This window comes from Aphelocoma coerulescens, chromosome 21 (genome assembly GCF_041296385.1).
Source record: "Aphelocoma coerulescens isolate FSJ_1873_10779 chromosome 21, UR_Acoe_1.0, whole genome shotgun sequence".
Classification (NCBI taxonomy): domain Eukaryota; kingdom Metazoa; phylum Chordata; class Aves; order Passeriformes; family Corvidae; genus Aphelocoma; species Aphelocoma coerulescens.
Genome location: NC_091034.1, coordinates 3,508,160 through 3,526,936, shown reverse-complemented (window position 1 = coordinate 3,526,936; position 18,777 = coordinate 3,508,160).

Genomic DNA, 18,777 nt, shown 5'->3' with positions numbered 1-18,777 from the left:
TTGCCATCCATGTCCTTCCCCTCCCCTCCATTGCCTTGCCTTGCCTTCTGCAGTACATATTGCCTTAATCACCCCTCCATGTTCTTCCCTTGCCCAACATAACACTTCACTGCTTTGCATTGCCTTGCTCACCCATCCCCCACCCTGACTTTCCTGCTGCTTTTTGCCTGGTCATGCCTTGCCTTGCCTAGCCTTGCCTTGCCTTGCCTGCTCCTCCTATTACTCGCCTTCCCTAGCCTACATCCTACTTGCCTTGCTTTTTAAAGCCAACCTTTGCCTTGCCTTGCTCTGCTACCTGTCCTTTGCTGTGCATTACCTTGCATGCACCTTCCCTGCCTTGACCTGCCTAGGACCTTTGTCCCCCACCTTGCTTACCTTGCCTGTCCCTCCTTTGCTTTGCCCTACCCTTCCCACCTGAACCTTGCATTGTATTACTACCCCCTTTGGGCCCTTTCTTTGCCCTTGCTACCACTTCATTGCCTTGCACTGCCTTTCTCACCCCTCCCCCACCTTGACTTCCCTACCCCATTTTCCAGGCCTCGTCTTGCCTGATCCTCTTGCCCAATGACTTTTATTGCCTTGCCTACCTACCCCTCTCTTGTGCTCCCTGCCTTTCCTACCCAACCCCGCATTGCCTTGGCCACCCATTCCCCACTTCGGCCTCTGTCCTGGTTTGACGCAGCTAAGCATCAAGCACACGAAATACGTTATTTTCATAAGGGGAAAATAAGAAAATGTTGAGGAAAACTAGAGAGCTGCAAGGCAAAACAGGTTCAAACTTAAATGGTTGCATACAAAGGAAGAGTTTTATTACTAACAGAATTAGAAGTAAAAAGAAATAACAAGAAATTAAAGCAAACCCTCCCCCCACTTCCAGCACTTCCCTCCTTTCACCCATCTTGCACAAAGGATAACAGAACATGAGATTTTAGCCAGCGCTGCAGTTCTTGAAAAGTCTCTTTCTTACACTTAAGGAAAAAAGGGTTTTCTTCTGCTTCACATGGTTCCCAAACGGCCACCAACAGCAGACCCACCTGGAAAGAAACAATCTGCTATGGTGTAAAATATCTCTCCCATGAAAAATCTCAGAGTTCCTTCACCCTGCCAAACATGGGCCATCACATGGGGTTATTAATCTTTTTAAGGATGAGTTATTTTGGCCTGAACACAAAGGCTTTCTTTGCCACAAGTCTCTAAAATCCTCTCACTGCTTCTATATAGCCTGGCATAGGCACTCTTCACAATCTTCACGGGCCACACATGAATTCTCCATCCCCCCCATGTACTTCAAATGGATTAAAGAGACAAACAGTTTGTGATATTACAGTTTCTTACCATGGCATGCAAGATGGTTTTTTAAGCTACGCGTGAGAAACGCAGCACCGCCTGCTTTTCTCCTGTCACCATTTCCAGCTTTGTCTCACATGACTCACTTTCTTTTTCTGTCTGACTCTGAAGCTGCCATGTTGAAGAGTGTTCTTGTTCAGGCTTTACAGTAGAGAAAGCCTCTCTCCCTTTGTGCTGCTGGCTGCATGGTGTCTTCTTCAGTTCAGAGCAAAGTGTGCCAGCTGCAGAAAGGAGGCTCCGCCGGCTCCCACTGGGTCCACGTGGAGAGGAGAGGGACTCGCTGGTCCCAAGAAGCCACACCAGATGGGTTTAGCTGTGTGGCAGTCCATGGCTGGTTTTAGCTGCATGCACCTCTGGGATAGTTCTCCTTCCCAGCGATGCAGAGTTGGGAAAAGGGGAGGGGGACAGGGGCCCCGGCCCGGCCCGGCCTGGCAGGGACCAGGGGCTCAGAGGCCCCCCACCTTCCGGCAGGTGAGCTGGAATGAAAGGAGATTCCCGCCTCTCTGCGCGGTTTAATTATATAAATTGTGAGAAGCATCATTACTCTAAAAGACTGTCCATCAACTCAGGTTCAACCCACTACAGCCTCTCTTGTACCATCCTACTCACTCACTCTCACCGATCCAAAACACTTTCAAAACATCCATTAGCTGCTCTCATACAAAATGTCTGAGAACAAAAAGCCAGTGCTGGCATTGCTGTCTTTCCCCCGCAGTCCGTAAACTAGACAAAACACACTAGTGCTTTGCACTTTCCTTCCCAACTCTAGGTAGCATCACATTCTCTCAGTGTGGCAGAGCCCATGGCTAAACAGAAGTATTTCCAGCCTGCGATTTGCACTGGTAAGATGTCCCATGATGGTAAGCATTCTCTGACTTTCCCTCTTACCCATGACTACTGATATTCGCAGTGCAATCACTTCCACTCCCCTTCAGTGTCGCCCAGTCCAAGTAGCTATAGCTTATATAGCTTATAGAGAAGTGAGTGTGAGGACAGAAGACATTCCTAAATCACCCCCTTCTCCTAAAAGCCTCTATGCTGCGCACAGTGTGCTGGGACTGTGCATCTCCCTTCTCATATATTTGTGTACCGTTGCATTTTTCCACTCTCACAGGTCCCTTTCAAACATCCAGCAGACGCTTCCATAAAAAAGGTTCTAGAGGAAAAAGGCCAGTGCTGATCTGCACCTTCATTCCCCTTGCCGCACATAACCACACACTTCTGCACTATGTGCTTTCCTTCACTACATGTCCCATTATGTCCTTTGGATCTCGGAGGCTGAAGCGAGACAAGGGGGTTGCCACTAGGGCTCAGGCAGTGTGTTGTGCTAGCAAAAGCAGCTTTCATTGATCTTCCCCCATTGGGTTGATAACTAGAATTCGGCAGGCAACTGAGTGGCAGACTGCTGCAGCCTGTATCCTGCTCACACAAGCACCGTGCTTGATGCGTTCATTCTTCACCTTACATAACATCATGCACTTTCATTCTCCCAGAGTGCCAAGTGTCCAGCTACTTCTCACACGGAATGCTGTGCCGGCACAGAACCACTCATACGCACTGCTTCTGGTGAAACACGCCACTGCCATGCCCTTTCCTTCTCAGCTCTATGTACCATCCCATTCCATCAGTCTCAGCATCTGAATCTAAACGGAAATGTTCTCGGCTACATCTCGCACAGATAACTGTGCCAGGACAAGAAGCTGGCACAGATCTTGTCCCTTAGGGGGAAACTTGTGTCTGCACCACAATCAAGCGGCAGTCCTCTTTCCTTTACAGCCTGCAAACTGCCATGCAGATTACAGTGCTCTGCACGTTCCTTCTCAGCTGTAAGAAGCATCACTCACCTTATAGCCTCTCAATTATTAAGGATCCAGATTTTGGTCTGGCACAAGAAATAATATGCCAGGACAGAAGTATTTTCTTCTCCTCCATCGGATTGTGGTGGTTTGTTGCACAGCTTGGCGATTTATGGACAGGAAATGCCTCTCTCCAGGCACACGTCATTCAAATGCAAGCGTATCTTTTCCAGCACACATTTGTTTATGAGAGGACAGAGAGACAATGGTCTCTGCAAATTTGAGAGTGCGTGGCTTGTGAAGTCAAGCAGAAAATTGCAGAGCACCAAAGTGAGACTGCAGTTCTTATGAGGCAATAGACTAGAGGGGTTCCACCTGTGCAAGGAATACCAGTTTCCATGCATAAAGGGCATGGTGCGACCAAGCTTCTTGTCTTGGATCTTTTTTCTGTGTGAGATGAGGTCAAGAATTTTTCTGTTTAGATTCAGACAAGAAGAGAGTCAGAATGTGATGGTACATAGAGCTGAGAAAGAAATCGCATGGCACAGGACTGTTTCGACAGTAGCTGTGTGCTGGGACTGCTTTTGTCACAGCACAGAGTTCTGTGTGAGAAGAAGGTGGACAACTTCACGCTCTGGGGTAATGAAAAGGCATCATGCTTCAAAAGGCTGAGAATGAACCTGAGTGTTTGTGTGCGTACAGGCTGCCACCCGCTTGCCGGCCAAATTTAAGTTAAGTCATAAGGGGGAAACTCAACGGCGGCTACTTGTGCTCGTACCTATTCCTCTTCCAGCCCCATGTGGCAACAATTGTGCTTACCTTTAGACTCAGAGATTCAAAAAATGATGAGAAGGTAAGTAAATAGTGCAGAAGTGTGTTTGGTCTGGTTTACATGCAGCAAGGGGAAGGTGCAGCCTTTTTCTTCCAGAGCTTTTTTTATAGGAGCAGCTGCTGGACGTTGGCAACGGACCTCCGAAAATGAAAAATGTCACGGCCTGTGTATCCGAGATGAAAGGTAAAGAGCTGCAGTGAGGTGGGTGCAGCTTGAAGACTTCTAGGAGAAGGGGGCAGTTTAGGAATGCCTTCTGCTTTTAAACTTACTTTTCTGTGGAGATATAGCTGCTTGGACTCTCTAACCTTGGAGGTGTATGGAAATGCGTGTCTCCAGGTTATCTGATGGAGTTAAACACGCGCGAGTTACATGCTGAACCAGCAAGAGCGTTCTCAGCTGACACTGCTTGTGAATGAGCTTCTGGCTGGACATTTTAAATTCTGCGCTTCCAGTGTGAATGTACAAAGACCTGAGAAGGATTGCTGGTAGAGTGATGCTGTGGTCGGTAGCTGAAAAGCTGCTAGGAGAAGGGGTTATCCAGCAAGTGTTTTTTCCTGGCACACGCGTTCCTCATCCCCTTGATTGTGGTGTTAATAAAGAGTTCCAAAGAGAAGGTGATGATTCTTCCAATATGCATGTGGAGTCCTAGGGTTTTGGTGCTGTGTAGAGACAGCAGAAACCACCAACTTGAACAAAATATCCTCAAACAAAAGAGAGGTTTCATCATCACTTTTTCTCTTGAACTCAGAATTGCGCAGAACATATTTGTAGTCTGCTTACATAGTTCATCTGCATGGACCTATGCAGTTTGCCCTATTGAAGGAAAGAAGCCATGAAGGCAAGAAGAAAAAAAAACTGAAAGTAGTTACTGGGTTTACCAGACACTTTTGAAAGACTACCAACACAAACCTCCAGCAGCTGCTCTCCTGGAGAACGGCTGCACTTTCCTAGTCATTCAGCCTTTCAGAGTCCCAGCAGCTAGAGCTCGGCCAGGAGCACAGGTCAAAGCAGAAAGCTCTCCGAAAGTGCCCCTTCTCCGAGCAGCCTTCCAAAAGTGCACATCACACTGTGGCCCCTGTGCCTTTCTTCTAAGCCCGACGTCCTGCCTTGTTTTTCAGCCTCGCAGCTACCGCTGTCAACCTCCAGCAGCTGCTCTCCTGGAGAACGGCTCTAGAAGCAAAAGCCAGTGCTGGCTTGCACCTTCGCCTTCTGCACGTAAGCAACAGCAATCTCAGCGGTGCACTTCTGTACTTCCCTGCTCCGCTGCACCCTACCATCGTGTTCTCCGAAACTCGGAGACGGAAGGGAAGTGCATTTGCCTCCACAGAGCTCTGCAAGAGGACTAGGCAGCAGCAGCAGCACAAGTAACTGTGGCGCGTCGTCCTCCTTCCTGAGGCTGTAAGGTGAATTCTGCAGGCAGGAGAGTGGCAGCCACGCTCGTCTCGCAAGCCCGGACGACGCGCACCCGAGCCCGGTGCTCCGCGGCTTCGTTCCTCGCCTTTTCGAGCACGCCGTACCTTCGTTCTCCCGGAGGCGGACCGGTCGTCTGCCTCTCGCCCGGAACTCTGTGCCGGCAGCGAAGCGCTCCAGCGCGCTGCTTCTGCCCGAACGCGGCCGGGCCGTGCCCCTTTCCTCCTGAGCAATACGTACCACTGCATTCTGCCTCTCTGGTGCTCTGAATGGAAAGGGAAAGCTTCTGGGCTACGTCTCGCACAGAGAGCCGTGCCGGGGACGGCAAGCTCACGCGGCCTTTGCCTCCGACACTTGGGGGAGCGCCTAGCTGCAGCGCCTTCCAGCCAGGGCCAGTCCGCTTTCCCCGGCACAACCTGCAAAGCACCTGTCGGATGGCGGTGCTGTCTGCCCGGTCCTTCTCGGCTCCAGTTTACCCCGCTGCCCACCGCACTCTCGCAAGAGGCAAAGAGCTTCGGCAGGCATCTCGCACTGGAGAGAGGTGCCAGGACAAAACCACCTTCTTCATCAAGGCTTCCTCGTGGCCCAGATTGTGGTGCTGCGTTCAAAGTCTTGCACACGGAAAGACTCATCCAGCAAGTGCTTCTCCCCCGGCACGTTTCGCTGAGCGAGGGCAACGTGGGGAACCGGGGACGCTGCAAAACTGAGAAAGCACCCTTGTGCCTGGAGCCGAGGGAAAGCCGAGCACAGCACCCGTGTGTATGCGGGCAGTGCACACGCCGAAAAGCGGCCGAGTAGGATGCCGTGGCTGGGCTTCTCTTCTGTCCAGACAACGGCAGGCGGAGAAAGAAACCGGGGAGCACCGGGCTTGTGTGTGCAGTGCACCGAATTGCAGACGTCTGGTAAACGCTCGTTCACGAGCCCAGTGGGCCGAGTGTGTTCTCGCTGCTGCAAAAAGGATCGTGCTCAATCCACAGCGTGGACACAAGCACTTTCCTAGTCATTCAGCCTTTCAGAGTCCCAGCAGCTAGAGCTCGGCCAGGAGCACAGGTCAAAGCAGAAAGCTCTCCGAAAGTGCCCCTTCTCCGAGCAGCCTTCCAAAAGCGCACATCACACTGTGGCCCCTGTGCCTTTCTTCTAAGCCCGACGTCCTGCCTTGTTTTTCAGCCTCGCAGCTACCGCTGTCAACCTCCAGCAGCTGCTCTCCTGGAGAACGGCTCTAGAAGCAAAAGCCAGTGCTGGCTTGCACCTTCGCCTTCTGCACGTAAGCAACAGCAATCTCAGCGGTGCACTTCTGTACTTCCCTGCTCCGCTGCACCCTACCATCGTGTTCTCCGAAACTCGGAGACGGAAGGGAAGTGCATTTGCCTCCACAGAGCTCTGCAAGAGGACTAGGCAGCAGCAGCAGCACAAGTAACTGTGGCGCGTCGTCCTCCTTCCTGAGGCTGTAAGGTGAATTCTGCAGGCAGGAGAGTGGCAGCCACGCTCGTCTCGCAAGCCCGGACGACGCGCACCCGAGCCCGGTGCTCCGCGGCTTCGTTCCTCGCCTTTTCGAGCACGCCGTACCTTCGTTCTCCCGGAGGCGGACCGGTCGTCTGCCTCTCGCCCGGAACTCTGTGCCGGCAGCGAAGCGCTCCAGCGCGCTGCTTCTGCCCGAACGCGGCCGGGCCGTGCCCCTTTCCTCCTGAGCAATACGTACCACTGCATTCTGCCTCTCTGGTGCTCTGAATGGAAAGGGAAAGCTTCTGGGCTACGTCTCGCACAGAGAGCCGTGCCGGGGACGGCAAGCTCACGCGGCCTTTGCCTCCGACACTTGGGGGAGCGCCTAGCTGCAGCGCCTTCCAGCCAGGGCCAGTCCGCTTTCCCCGGCACAACCTGCAAAGCACCTGTCGGATGGCGGTGCTGTCTGCCCGGTCCTTCTCGGCTCCAGTTTACCCCGCTGCCCACCGCACTCTCGCAAGAGGCAAAGAGCTTCGGCAGGCATCTCGCACTGGAGAGAGGTGCCAGGACAAAACCACCTTCTTCATCAAGGCTTCCTCGTGGCCCAGATTGTGGTGCTGCGTTCAAAGTCTTGCACACGGAAAGACTCATCCAGCAAGTGCTTCTCCCCCGGCACGTTTCGCTGAGCGAGGGCAACGTGGGGAACCGGGGACGCTGCAAAACTGAGAAAGCACCCTTGTGCCTGGAGCCGAGGGAAAGCCGAGCACAGCACCCGTGTGTATGCGGGCAGTGCACACGCCGAAAAGCGGCCGAGTAGGATGCCGTGGCTGGGCTTCTCTTCTGTCCAGACAACGGCAGGCGGAGAAAGAAACCGGGGAGCACCGGGCTTGTGTGTGCAGTGCACCGAATTGCAGACGTCTGGTAAACGCTCGTTCACGAGCCCAGTGGGCCGAGTGTGTTCTCGCTGCTGCAAAAAGGATCGTGCTCAATCCACAGCGTGGACACAAGCACTTTCCTAGTCATTCAGCCTTTCAGAGTCCCAGCAGCTAGAGCTCGGCCAGGAGCACAGGTCAAAGCAGAAAGCTCTCCGAAAGTGCCCCTTCTCCGAGCAGCCTTCCAAAAGCGCACATCACACTGTGGCCCCTGTGCCTTTCTTCTAAGCCCGACGTCCTGCCTTGTTTTTCAGCCTCGCAGCTACCGCCGTCAACCTCCAGCAGCTGCTCTCCTGGAGAACGGCTCTAGAAGCAAAAGCCAGTGCTGGCTTGCACCTTCGCCTTCTGCACGTAAGCAACAGCAATCTCAGCGGTGCACTTCTGTACTTCCCTGCTCCGCTGCACCCTACCATCGTGTTCTCCGAAACTCGGAGACGGAAGGGAAGTGCATTTGCCTCCACAGAGCTCTGCAAGAGGACTAGGCAGCAGCAGCAGCACAAGTAACTGTGGCGCGTCGTCCTCCTTCCTGAGGCTGTAAGGTGAATTCTGCAGGCAGGAGAGTGGCAGCCACGCTCGTCTCGCAAGCCCGGACGACGCGCACCCGAGCCCGGTGCTCCGCGGCTTCGTTCCTCGCCTTTTCGAGCACGCCGTACCTTCGTTCTCCCGGAGGCGGACCGGTCGTCTGCCTCTCGCCCGGAACTCTGTGCCGGCAGCGAAGCGCTCCAGCGCGCTGCTTCTGCCCGAACGCGGCCGGGCCGTGCCCCTTTCCTCCTGAGCAATACGTACCACTGCATTCTGCCTCTCTGGTGCTCTGAATGGAAAGGGAAAGCTTCTGGGCTACGTCTCGCACAGAGAGCCGTGCCGGGGACGGCAAGCTCACGCGGCCTTTGCCTCCGACACTTGGGGGAGCGCCTAGCTGCAGCGCCTTCCAGCCAGGGCCAGTCCGCTTTCCCCGGCACAACCTGCAAAGCACCTGTCGGATGGCGGTGCTGTCTGCCCGGTCCTTCTCGGCTCCAGTTTACCCCGCTGCCCACCGCACTCTCGCAAGAGGCAAAGAGCTTCGGCAGGCATCTCGCACTGGAGAGAGGTGCCAGGACAAAACCACCTTCTTCATCAAGGCTTCCTCGTGGCCCAGATTGTGGTGCTGCGTTCAAAGTCTTGCACACGGAAAGACTCATCCAGCAAGTGCTTCTCCCCCGGCACGTTTCGCTGAGCGAGGGCAACGTGGGGAACCGGGGACGCTGCAAAACTGAGAAAGCACCCTTGTGCCTGGAGCCGAGGGAAAGCCGAGCACAGCACCCGTGTGTATGCGGGCAGTGCACACGCCGAAAAGCGGCCGAGTAGGATGCCGTGGCTGGGCTTCTCTTCTGTCCAGACAACGGCAGGCGGAGAAAGAAACCGGGGAGCACCGGGCTTGTGTGTGCAGTGCACCGAATTGCAGACGTCTGGTAAACGCTCGTTCACGAGCCCAGTGGGCCGAGTGTGTTCTCGCTGCTGCAAAAAGGATCGTGCTCAATCCACAGCGTGGACACAAGCACTTTCCTAGTCATTCAGCCTTTCAGAGTCCCAGCAGCTAGAGCTCGGCCAGGAGCACAGGTCAAAGCAGAAAGCTCTCCGAAAGTGCCCCTTCTCCGAGCAGCCTTCCAAAAGCGCACATCACACTGTGGCCCCTGTGCCTTTCTTCTAAGCCCGACGTCCTGCCTTGTTTTTCAGCCTCGCAGCTACCGCCGTCAACCTCCAGCAGCTGCTCTCCTGGAGAACGGCTCTAGAAGCAAAAGCCAGTGCTGGCTTGCACCTTCGCCTTCTGCACGTAAGCAACAGCAATCTCAGCGGTGCACTTCTGTACTTCCCTGCTCCGCTGCACCCTACCATCGTGTTCTCCGAAACTCGGAGACGGAAGGGAAGTGCATTTGCCTCCACAGAGCTCTGCAAGAGGACTAGGCAGCAGCAGCAGCACAAGTAACTGTGGCGCGTCGTCCTCCTTCCTGAGGCTGTAAGGTGAATTCTGCAGGCAGGAGAGTGGCAGCCACGCTCGTCTCGCAAGCCCGGACGACGCGCACCCGAGCCCGGTGCTCCGCGGCTTCGTTCCTCGCCTTTTCGAGCACGCCGTACCTTCGTTCTCCCGGAGGCGGACCGGTCGTCTGCCTCTCGCCCGGAACTCTGTGCCGGCAGCGAAGCGCTCCAGCGCGCTGCTTCTGCCCGAACGCGGCCGGGCCGTGCCCCTTTCCTCCTGAGCAATACGTACCACTGCATTCTGCCTCTCTGGTGCTCTGAATGGAAAGGGAAAGCTTCTGGGCTACGTCTCGCACAGAGAGCCGTGCCGGGGACGGCAAGCTCACGCGGCCTTTGCCTCCGACACTTGGGGGAGCGCCTAGCTGCAGCGCCTTCCAGCCAGGGCCAGTCCGCTTTCCCCGGCACAACCTGCAAAGCACCTGTCGGATGGCGGTGCTGTCTGCCCGGTCCTTCTCGGCTCCAGTTTACCCCGCTGCCCACCGCACTCTCGCAAGAGGCAAAGAGCTTCGGCAGGCATCTCGCACTGGAGAGAGGTGCCAGGACAAAACCACCTTCTTCATCAAGGCTTCCTCGTGGCCCAGATTGTGGTGCTGCGTTCAAAGTCTTGCACACGGAAAGACTCATCCAGCAAGTGCTTCTCCCCCGGCACGTTTCGCTGAGCGAGGGCAACGTGGGGAACCGGGGACGCTGCAAAACTGAGAAAGCACCCTTGTGCCTGGAGCCGAGGGAAAGCCGAGCACAGCACCCGTGTGTATGCGGGCAGTGCACACGCCGAAAAGCGGCCGAGTAGGATGCCGTGGCTGGGCTTCTCTTCTGTCCAGACAACGGCAGGCGGAGAAAGAAACCGGGGAGCACCGGGCTTGTGTGTGCAGTGCACCGAATTGCAGACGTCTGGTAAACGCTCGTTCACGAGCCCAGTGGGCCGAGTGTGTTCTCGCTGCTGCAAAAAGGATCGTGCTCAATCCACAGCGTGGACACAAGCACTTTCCTAGTCATTCAGCCTTTCAGAGTCCCAGCAGCTAGAGCTCGGCCAGGAGCACAGGTCAAAGCAGAAAGCTCTCCGAAAGTGCCCCTTCTCCGAGCAGCCTTCCAAAAGCGCACATCACACTGTGGCCCCTGTGCCTTTCTTCTAAGCCCGACGTCCTGCCTTGTTTTTCAGCCTCGCAGCTACCGCCGTCAACCTCCAGCAGCTGCTCTCCTGGAGAACGGCTCTAGAAGCAAAAGCCAGTGCTGGCTTGCACCTTCGCCTTCTGCACGTAAGCAACAGCAATCTCAGCGGTGCACTTCTGTACTTCCCTGCTCCGCTGCACCCTACCATCGTGTTCTCCGAAACTCGGAGACGGAAGGGAAGTGCATTTGCCTCCACAGAGCTCTGCAAGAGGACTAGGCAGCAGCAGCAGCACAAGTAACTGTGGCGCGTCGTCCTCCTTCCTGAGGCTGTAAGGTGAATTCTGCAGGCAGGAGAGTGGCAGCCACGCTCGTCTCGCAAGCCCGGACGACGCGCACCCGAGCCCGGTGCTCCGCGGCTTCGTTCCTCGCCTTTTCGAGCACGCCGTACCTTCGTTCTCCCGGAGGCGGACCGGTCGTCTGCCTCTCGCCCGGAACTCTGTGCCGGCAGCGAAGCGCTCCAGCGCGCTGCTTCTGCCCGAACGCGGCCGGGCCGTGCCCCTTTCCTCCTGAGCAATACGTACCACTGCATTCTGCCTCTCTGGTGCTCTGAATGGAAAGGGAAAGCTTCTGGGCTACGTCTCGCACAGAGAGCCGTGCCGGGGACGGCAAGCTCACGCGGCCTTTGCCTCCGACACTTGGGGGAGCGCCTAGCTGCAGCGCCTTCCAGCCAGGGCCAGTCCGCTTTCCCCGGCACAACCTGCAAAGCACCTGTCGGATGGCGGTGCTTTCTGCCCGGTCCTTCTCGGCTCCAGTTTACCCCGCTGCCCACCGCACTCTCGCAAGAGGCAAAGAGCTTCGGCAGGCATCTCGCACTGGAGAGAGGTGCCAGGACAAAACCACCTTCTTCATCAAGGCTTCCTCGTGGCCCAGATTGTGGTGCTGCGTTCAAAGTCTTGCACACGGAAAGACTCATCCAGCAAGTGCTTCTCCCCCGGCACGTTTCGCTGAGCGAGGGCAACGTGGGGAACCGGGGACGCTGCAAAACTGAGAAAGCACCCTTGTGCCTGGAGCCGAGGGAAAGCCGAGCACAGCACCCGTGTGTATGCGGGCAGTGCACACGCCGAAAAGCGGCCGAGTAGGATGCCGTGGCTGGGCTTCTCTTCTGTCCAGACAACGGCAGGCGGAGAAAGAAACCGGGGAGCACCGGGCTTGTGTGTGCAGTGCACCGAATTGCAGACGTCTGGTAAACGCTCGTTCACGAGCCCAGTGGGCCGAGTGTGTTCTCGCTGCTGCAAAAAGGATCGTGCTCAATCCACAGCGTGGACACAAGCACTTTCCTAGTCATTCAGCCTTTCAGAGTCCCAGCAGCTAGAGCTCGGCCAGGAGCACAGGTCAAAGCAGAAAGCTCTCCGAAAGTGCCCCTTCTCCGAGCAGCCTTCCAAAAGCGCACATCACACTGTGGCCCCTGTGCCTTTCTTCTAAGCCCGACGTCCTGCCTTGTTTTTCAGCCTCGCAGCTACCGCCGTCAACCTCCAGCAGCTGCTCTCCTGGAGAACGGCTCTAGAAGCAAAAGCCAGTGCTGGCTTGCACCTTCGCCTTCTGCACGTAAGCAACAGCAATCTCAGCGGTGCACTTCTGTACTTCCCTGCTCCGCTGCACCCTACCATCGTGTTCTCCGAAACTCGGAGACGGAAGGGAAGTGCATTTGCCTCCACAGAGCTCTGCAAGAGGACTAGGCAGCAGCAGCAGCACAAGTAACTGTGGCGCGTCGTCCTCCTTCCTGAGGCTGTAAGGTGAATTCTGCAGGCAGGAGAGTGGCAGCCACGCTCGTCTCGCAAGCCCGGACGACGCGCACCCGAGCCCGGTGCTCCGCGGCTTCGTTCCTCGCCTTTTCGAGCACGCCGTACCTTCGTTCTCCCGGAGGCGGACCGGTCGTCTGCCTCTCGCCCGGAACTCTGTGCCGGCAGCGAAGCGCTCCAGCGCGCTGCTTCTGCCCGAACGCGGCCGGGCCGTGCCCCTTTCCTCCTGAGCAATACGTACCACTGCATTCTGCCTCTCTGGTGCTCTGAATGGAAAGGGAAAGCTTCTGGGCTACGTCTCGCACAGAGAGCCGTGCCGGGGACGGCAAGCTCACGCGGCCTTTGCCTCCGACACTTGGGGGAGCGCCTAGCTGCAGCGCCTTCCAGCCAGGGCCAGTCCGCTTTCCCCGGCACAACCTGCAAAGCACCTGTCGGATGGCGGTGCTGTCTGCCCGGTCCTTCTCGGCTCCAGTTTACCCCGCTGCCCACCGCACTCTCACAAGAGGCAAAGAGCTTCGGCAGGCATCTCGCACTGGAGAGAGGTGCCAGGACAAAACCACCTTCTTCATCAAGGCTTCCTCGTGGCCCAGATTGTGGTGCTGCGTTCAAAGTCTTGCACACGGAAAGACTCATCCAGCAAGTGCTTCTCCCCCGGCACGTTTCGCTGAGCGAGGGCAACGTGGGGAACCGGGGACGCTGCAAAACTGAGAAAGCACCCTTGTGCCTGGAGCCGAGGGAAAGCCGAGCACAGCACCCGTGTGTATGCGGGCAGTGCACACGCCGAAAAGCGGCCGAGTAGGATGCCGTGGCTGGGCTTCTCTTCTGTCCAGACAACGGCAGGCGGAGAAAGAAACCGGGGAGCACCGGGCTTGTGTGTGCAGTGCACCGAATTGCAGACGTCTGGTAAACGCTCGTTCACGAGCCCAGTGGGCCGAGTGTGTTCTCGCTGCTGCAAAAAGGATCGTGCTCAATCCACAGCGTGGACACAAGCACTTTCCTAGTCATTCAGCCTTTCAGAGTCCCAGCAGCTAGAGCTCGGCCAGGAGCACAGGTCAAAGCAGAAAGCTCTCCGAAAGTGCCCCTTCTCCGAGCAGCCTTCCAAAAGCGCACATCACACTGTGGCCCCTGTGCCTTTCTTCTAAGCCCGACGTCCTGCCTTGTTTTTCAGCCTCGCAGCTACCGCCGTCAACCTCCAGCAGCTGCTCTCCTGGAGAACGGCTCTAGAAGCAAAAGCCAGTGCTGGCTTGCACCTTCGCCTTCTGCACGTAAGCAACAGCAATCTCAGCGGTGCACTTCTGTACTTCCCTGCTCCGCTGCACCCTACCATCGTGTTCTCCGAAACTCGGAGACGGAAGGGAAGTGCATTTGCCTCCACAGAGCTCTGCAAGAGGACTAGGCAGCAGCAGCAGCACAAGTAACTGTGGCGCGTCGTCCTCCTTCCTGAGGCTGTAAGGTGAATTCTGCAGGCAGGAGAGTGGCAGCCACGCTCGTCTCGCAAGCCCGGACGACGCGCACCCGAGCCCGGTGCTCCGCGGCTTCGTTCCTCGCCTTTTCGAGCACGCCGTACCTTCGTTCTCCCGGAGGCGGACCGGTCGTCTGCCTCTCGCCCGGAACTCTGTGCCGGCAGCGAAGCGCTCCAGCGCGCTGCTTCTGCCCGAACGCGGCCGGGCCGTGCCCCTTTCCTCCTGAGCAATACGTACCACTGCATTCTGCCTCTCTGGTGCTCTGAATGGAAAGGGAAAGCTTCTGGGCTACGTCTCGCACAGAGAGCCGTGCCGGGGACGGCAAGCTCACGCGGCCTTTGCCTCCGACACTTGGGGGAGCGCCTAGCTGCAGCGCCTTCCAGCCAGGGCCAGTCCGCTTTCCCCGGCACAACCTGCAAAGCACCTGTCGGATGGCGGTGCTGTCTGCCCGGTCCTTCTCGGCTCCAGTTTACCCCGCTGCCCACCGCACTCTCGCAAGAGGCAAAGAGCTTCGGCAGGCATCTCGCACTGGAGAGAGGTGCCAGGACAAAACCACCTTCTTCATCAAGGCTTCCTCGTGGCCCAGATTGTGGTGCTGCGTTCAAAGTCTTGCACACGGAAAGACTCATCCAGCAAGTGCTTCTCCCCCGGCACGTTTCGCTGAGCGAGGGCAACGTGGGGAACCGGGGACGCTGCAAAACTGAGAAAGCACCCTTGTGCCTGGAGCCGAGGGAAAGCCGAGCACAGCACCCGTGTGTATGCGGGCAGTGCACACGCCGAAAAGCGGCCGAGTAGGATGCCGTGGCTGGGCTTCTCTTCTGTCCAGACAACGGCAGGCGGAGAAAGAAACCGGGGAGCACCGGGCTTGTGTGTGCAGTGCACCGAATTGCAGACGTCTGGTAAACGCTCGTTCACGAGCCCAGTGGGCCGAGTGTGTTCTCGCTGCTGCAAAAAGGATCGTGCTCAATCCACAGCGTGGACACAAGCACTTTCCTAGTCATTCAGCCTTTCAGAGTCCCAGCAGCTAGAGCTCGGCCAGGAGCACAGGTCAAAGCAGAAAGCTCTCCGAAAGTGCCCCTTCTCCGAGCAGCCTTCCAAAAGCGCACATCACACTGTGGCCCCTGTGCCTTTCTTCTAAGCCCGACGTCCTGCCTTGTTTTTCAGCCTCGCAGCTACCGCCGTCAACCTCCAGCAGCTGCTCTCCTGGAGAACGGCTCTAGAAGCAAAAGCCAGTGCTGGCTTGCACCTTCGCCTTCTGCACGTAAGCAACAGCAATCTCAGCGGTGCACTTCTGTACTTCCCTGCTCCGCTGCACCCTACCATCGTGTTCTCCGAAACTCGGAGACGGAAGGGAAGTGCATTTGCCTCCACAGAGCTCTGCAAGAGGACTAGGCAGCAGCAGCAGCACAAGTAACTGTGGCGCGTCGTCCTCCTTCCTGAGGCTGTAAGGTGAATTCTGCAGGCAGGAGAGTGGCAGCCACGCTCGTCTCGCAAGCCCGGACGACGCGCACCCGAGCCCGGTGCTCCGCGGCTTCGTTCCTCGCCTTTTCGAGCACGCCGTACCTTCGTTCTCCCGGAGGCGGACCGGTCGTCTGCCTCTCGCCCGGAACTCTGTGCCGGCAGCGAAGCGCTCCAGCGCGCTGCTTCTGCCCGAACGCGGCCGGGCCGTGCCCCTTTCCTCCTGAGCAATACGTACCACTGCATTCTGCCTCTCTGGTGCTCTGAATGGAAAGGGAAAGCTTCTGGGCTACGTCTCGCACAGAGAGCCGTGCCGGGGACGGCAAGCTCACGCGGCCTTTGCCTCCGACACTTGGGGGAGCGCCTAGCTGCAGCGCCTTCCAGCCAGGGCCAGTCCGCTTTCCCCGGCACAACCTGCAAAGCACCTGTCGGATGGCGGTGCTGTCTGCCCGGTCCTTCTCGGCTCCAGTTTACCCCGCTGCCCACCGCACTCTCGCAAGAGGCAAAGAGCTTCGGCAGGCATCTCGCACTGGAGAGAGGTGCCAGGACAAAACCACCTTCTTCATCAAGGCTTCCTCGTGGCCCAGATTGTGGTGCTGCGTTCAAAGTCTTGCACACGGAAAGACTCATCCAGCAAGTGCTTCTCCCCCGGCACGTTTCGCTGAGCGAGGGCAACGTGGGGAACCGGGGACGCTGCAAAACTGAGAAAGCACCCTTGTGCCTGGAGCCGAGGGAAAGCCGAGCACAGCACCCGTGTGTATGCGGGCAGTGCACACGCCGAAAAGCGGCCGAGTAGGATGCCGTGGCTGGGCTTCTCTTCTGTCCAGACAACGGCAGGCGGAGAAAGAAACCGGGGAGCACCGGGCTTGTGTGTGCAGTGCACCGAATTGCAGACGTCTGGTAAACGCTCGTTCACGAGCCCAGTGGGCCGAGTGTGTTCTCGCTGCTGCAAAAAGGATCGTGCTCAATCCACAGCGTGGACACAAGCACTTTCCTAGTCATTCAGCCTTTCAGAGTCCCAGCAGCTAGAGCTCGGCCAGGAGCACAGGTCAAAGCAGAAAGCTCTCCGAAAGTGCCCCTTCTCCGAGCAGCCTTCCAAAAGCGCACATCACACTGTGGCCCCTGTGCCTTTCTTCTAAGCCCGACGTCCTGCCTTGTTTTTCAGCCTCGCAGCTACCGCCGTCAACCTCCAGCAGCTGCTCTCCTGGAGAACGGCTCTAGAAGCAAAAGCCAGTGCTGGCTTGCACCTTCGCCTTCTGCACGTAAGCAACAGCAATCTCAGCGGTGCACTTCTGTACTTCCCTGCTCCGCTGCACCCTACCATCGTGTTCTCCGAAACTCGGAGACGGAAGGGAAGTGCATTTGCCTCCACAGAGCTCTGCAAGAGGACTAGGCAGCAGCAGCAGCACAAGTAACTGTGGCGCGTCGTCCTCCTTCCTGAGGCTGTAAGGTGAATTCTGCAGGCAGGAGAGTGGCAGCCACGCTCGTCTCGCAAGCCCGGACGACGCGCACCCGAGCCCGGTGCTCCGCGGCTTCGTTCCTCGCCTTTTCGAGCACGCCGTACCTTCGTTCTCCCGGAGGCGGACCGGTCGTCTGCCTCTCGCCCGGAACTCTGTGCCGGCAGCGAAGCGCTCCAGCGCGCTGCTTCTGCCCGAACGCGGCCGGGCCGTGCCCCTTTCCTCCTGAGCAATACGTACCACTGCATTCTGCCTCTCTGGTGCTCTGAATGGAAAGGGAAAGCTTCTGGGCTACGTCTCGCACAGAGAGCCGTGCCGGGGACGGCAAGCTCACGCGGCCTTTGCCTCCGACACTTGGGGGAGCGCCTAGCTGCAGCGCCTTCCAGCCAGGGCCAGTCCGCTTTCCCCGGCACAACCTGCAAAGCACCTGTCGGATGGCGGTGCTGTCTGCCCGGTCCTTCTCGGCTCCAGTTTACCCCGCTGCCCACCGCACTCTCGCAAGAGGCAAAGAGCTTCGGCAGGCATCTCGCACTGGAGAGAGGTGCCAGGACAAAACCACCTTCTTCATCAAGGCTTCCTCGTGGCCCAGATTGTGGTGCTGCGTTCAAAGTCTTGCACACGGAAAGACTCATCCAGCAAGTGCTTCTCCCCCGGCACGTTTCGCTGAGCGAGGGCAACGTGGGGAACCGGGGACGCTGCAAAACTGAGAAAGCACCCTTGTGCCTGGAGCCGAGGGAAAGCCGAGCACAGCACCCGTGTGTATGCGGGCAGTGCACACGCCGAAAAGCGGCCGAGTAGGATGCCGTGGCTGGGCTTCTCTTCTGTCCAGACAACGGCAGGCGGAGAAAGAAACCGGGGAGCACCGGGCTTGTGTGTGCAGTGCACCGAATTGCAGACGTCTGGTAAACGCTCGTTCACGAGCCCAGTGGGCCGAGTGTGTTCTCGCTGCTGCAAAAAGGATCGTGCTCAATCCACAGCGTGGACACAAGCACTTTCCTAGTCATTCAGCCTTTCAGAGTCCCAGCAGCTAGAGCTCGGCCAGGAGCACAGGTCAAAGCAGAAAGCTCTCCGAAAGTGCCCCTTCTCCGAGCAGCCTTCCAAAAGCGCACATCACACTGTGGCCCCTGTGCCTTTCTTCTAAGCCCGACGTCCTGCCTTGTTTTTCAGCCTCGCAGCTACCGCCGTCAACCTCCAGCAGCTGCTCTCCTGGAGAACGGCTCTAGAAGCAAAAGCCAGTGCTGGCTTGCACCTTCGCCTTCTGCACGTAAGCAACAGCAATCTCAGCGGTGCACTTCTGTACTTCCCTGCTCCGCTGCACCCTACCATCGTGTTCTCCGAAACTCGGAGACGGAAGGGAAGTGCATTTGCCTCCACAGAGCTCTGCAAGAGGACTAGGCAGCAGCAGCAGCACAAGTAACTGTGGCGCGTCGTCCTCCTTCCTGAGGCTGTAAGGTGAATTCTGCAGGCAGGAGAGTGGCAGCCACGCTCGTCTCGCAAGCCCGGACGACGCGCACCCGAGCCCGGTGCTCCGCGGCTTCGTTCCTCGCCTTTTCGAGCACGCCGTACCTTCGTTCTCCCGGAGGCGGACCGGTCGTCTGCCTCTCGCCCGGAACTCTGTGCCGGCAGCGAAGCGCTCCAGCGCGCTGCTTCTGCCCGAACGCGGCCGGGCCGTGCCCCTTTCCTCCTGAGCAATACGTACCACTGCATTCTGCCTCTCTGG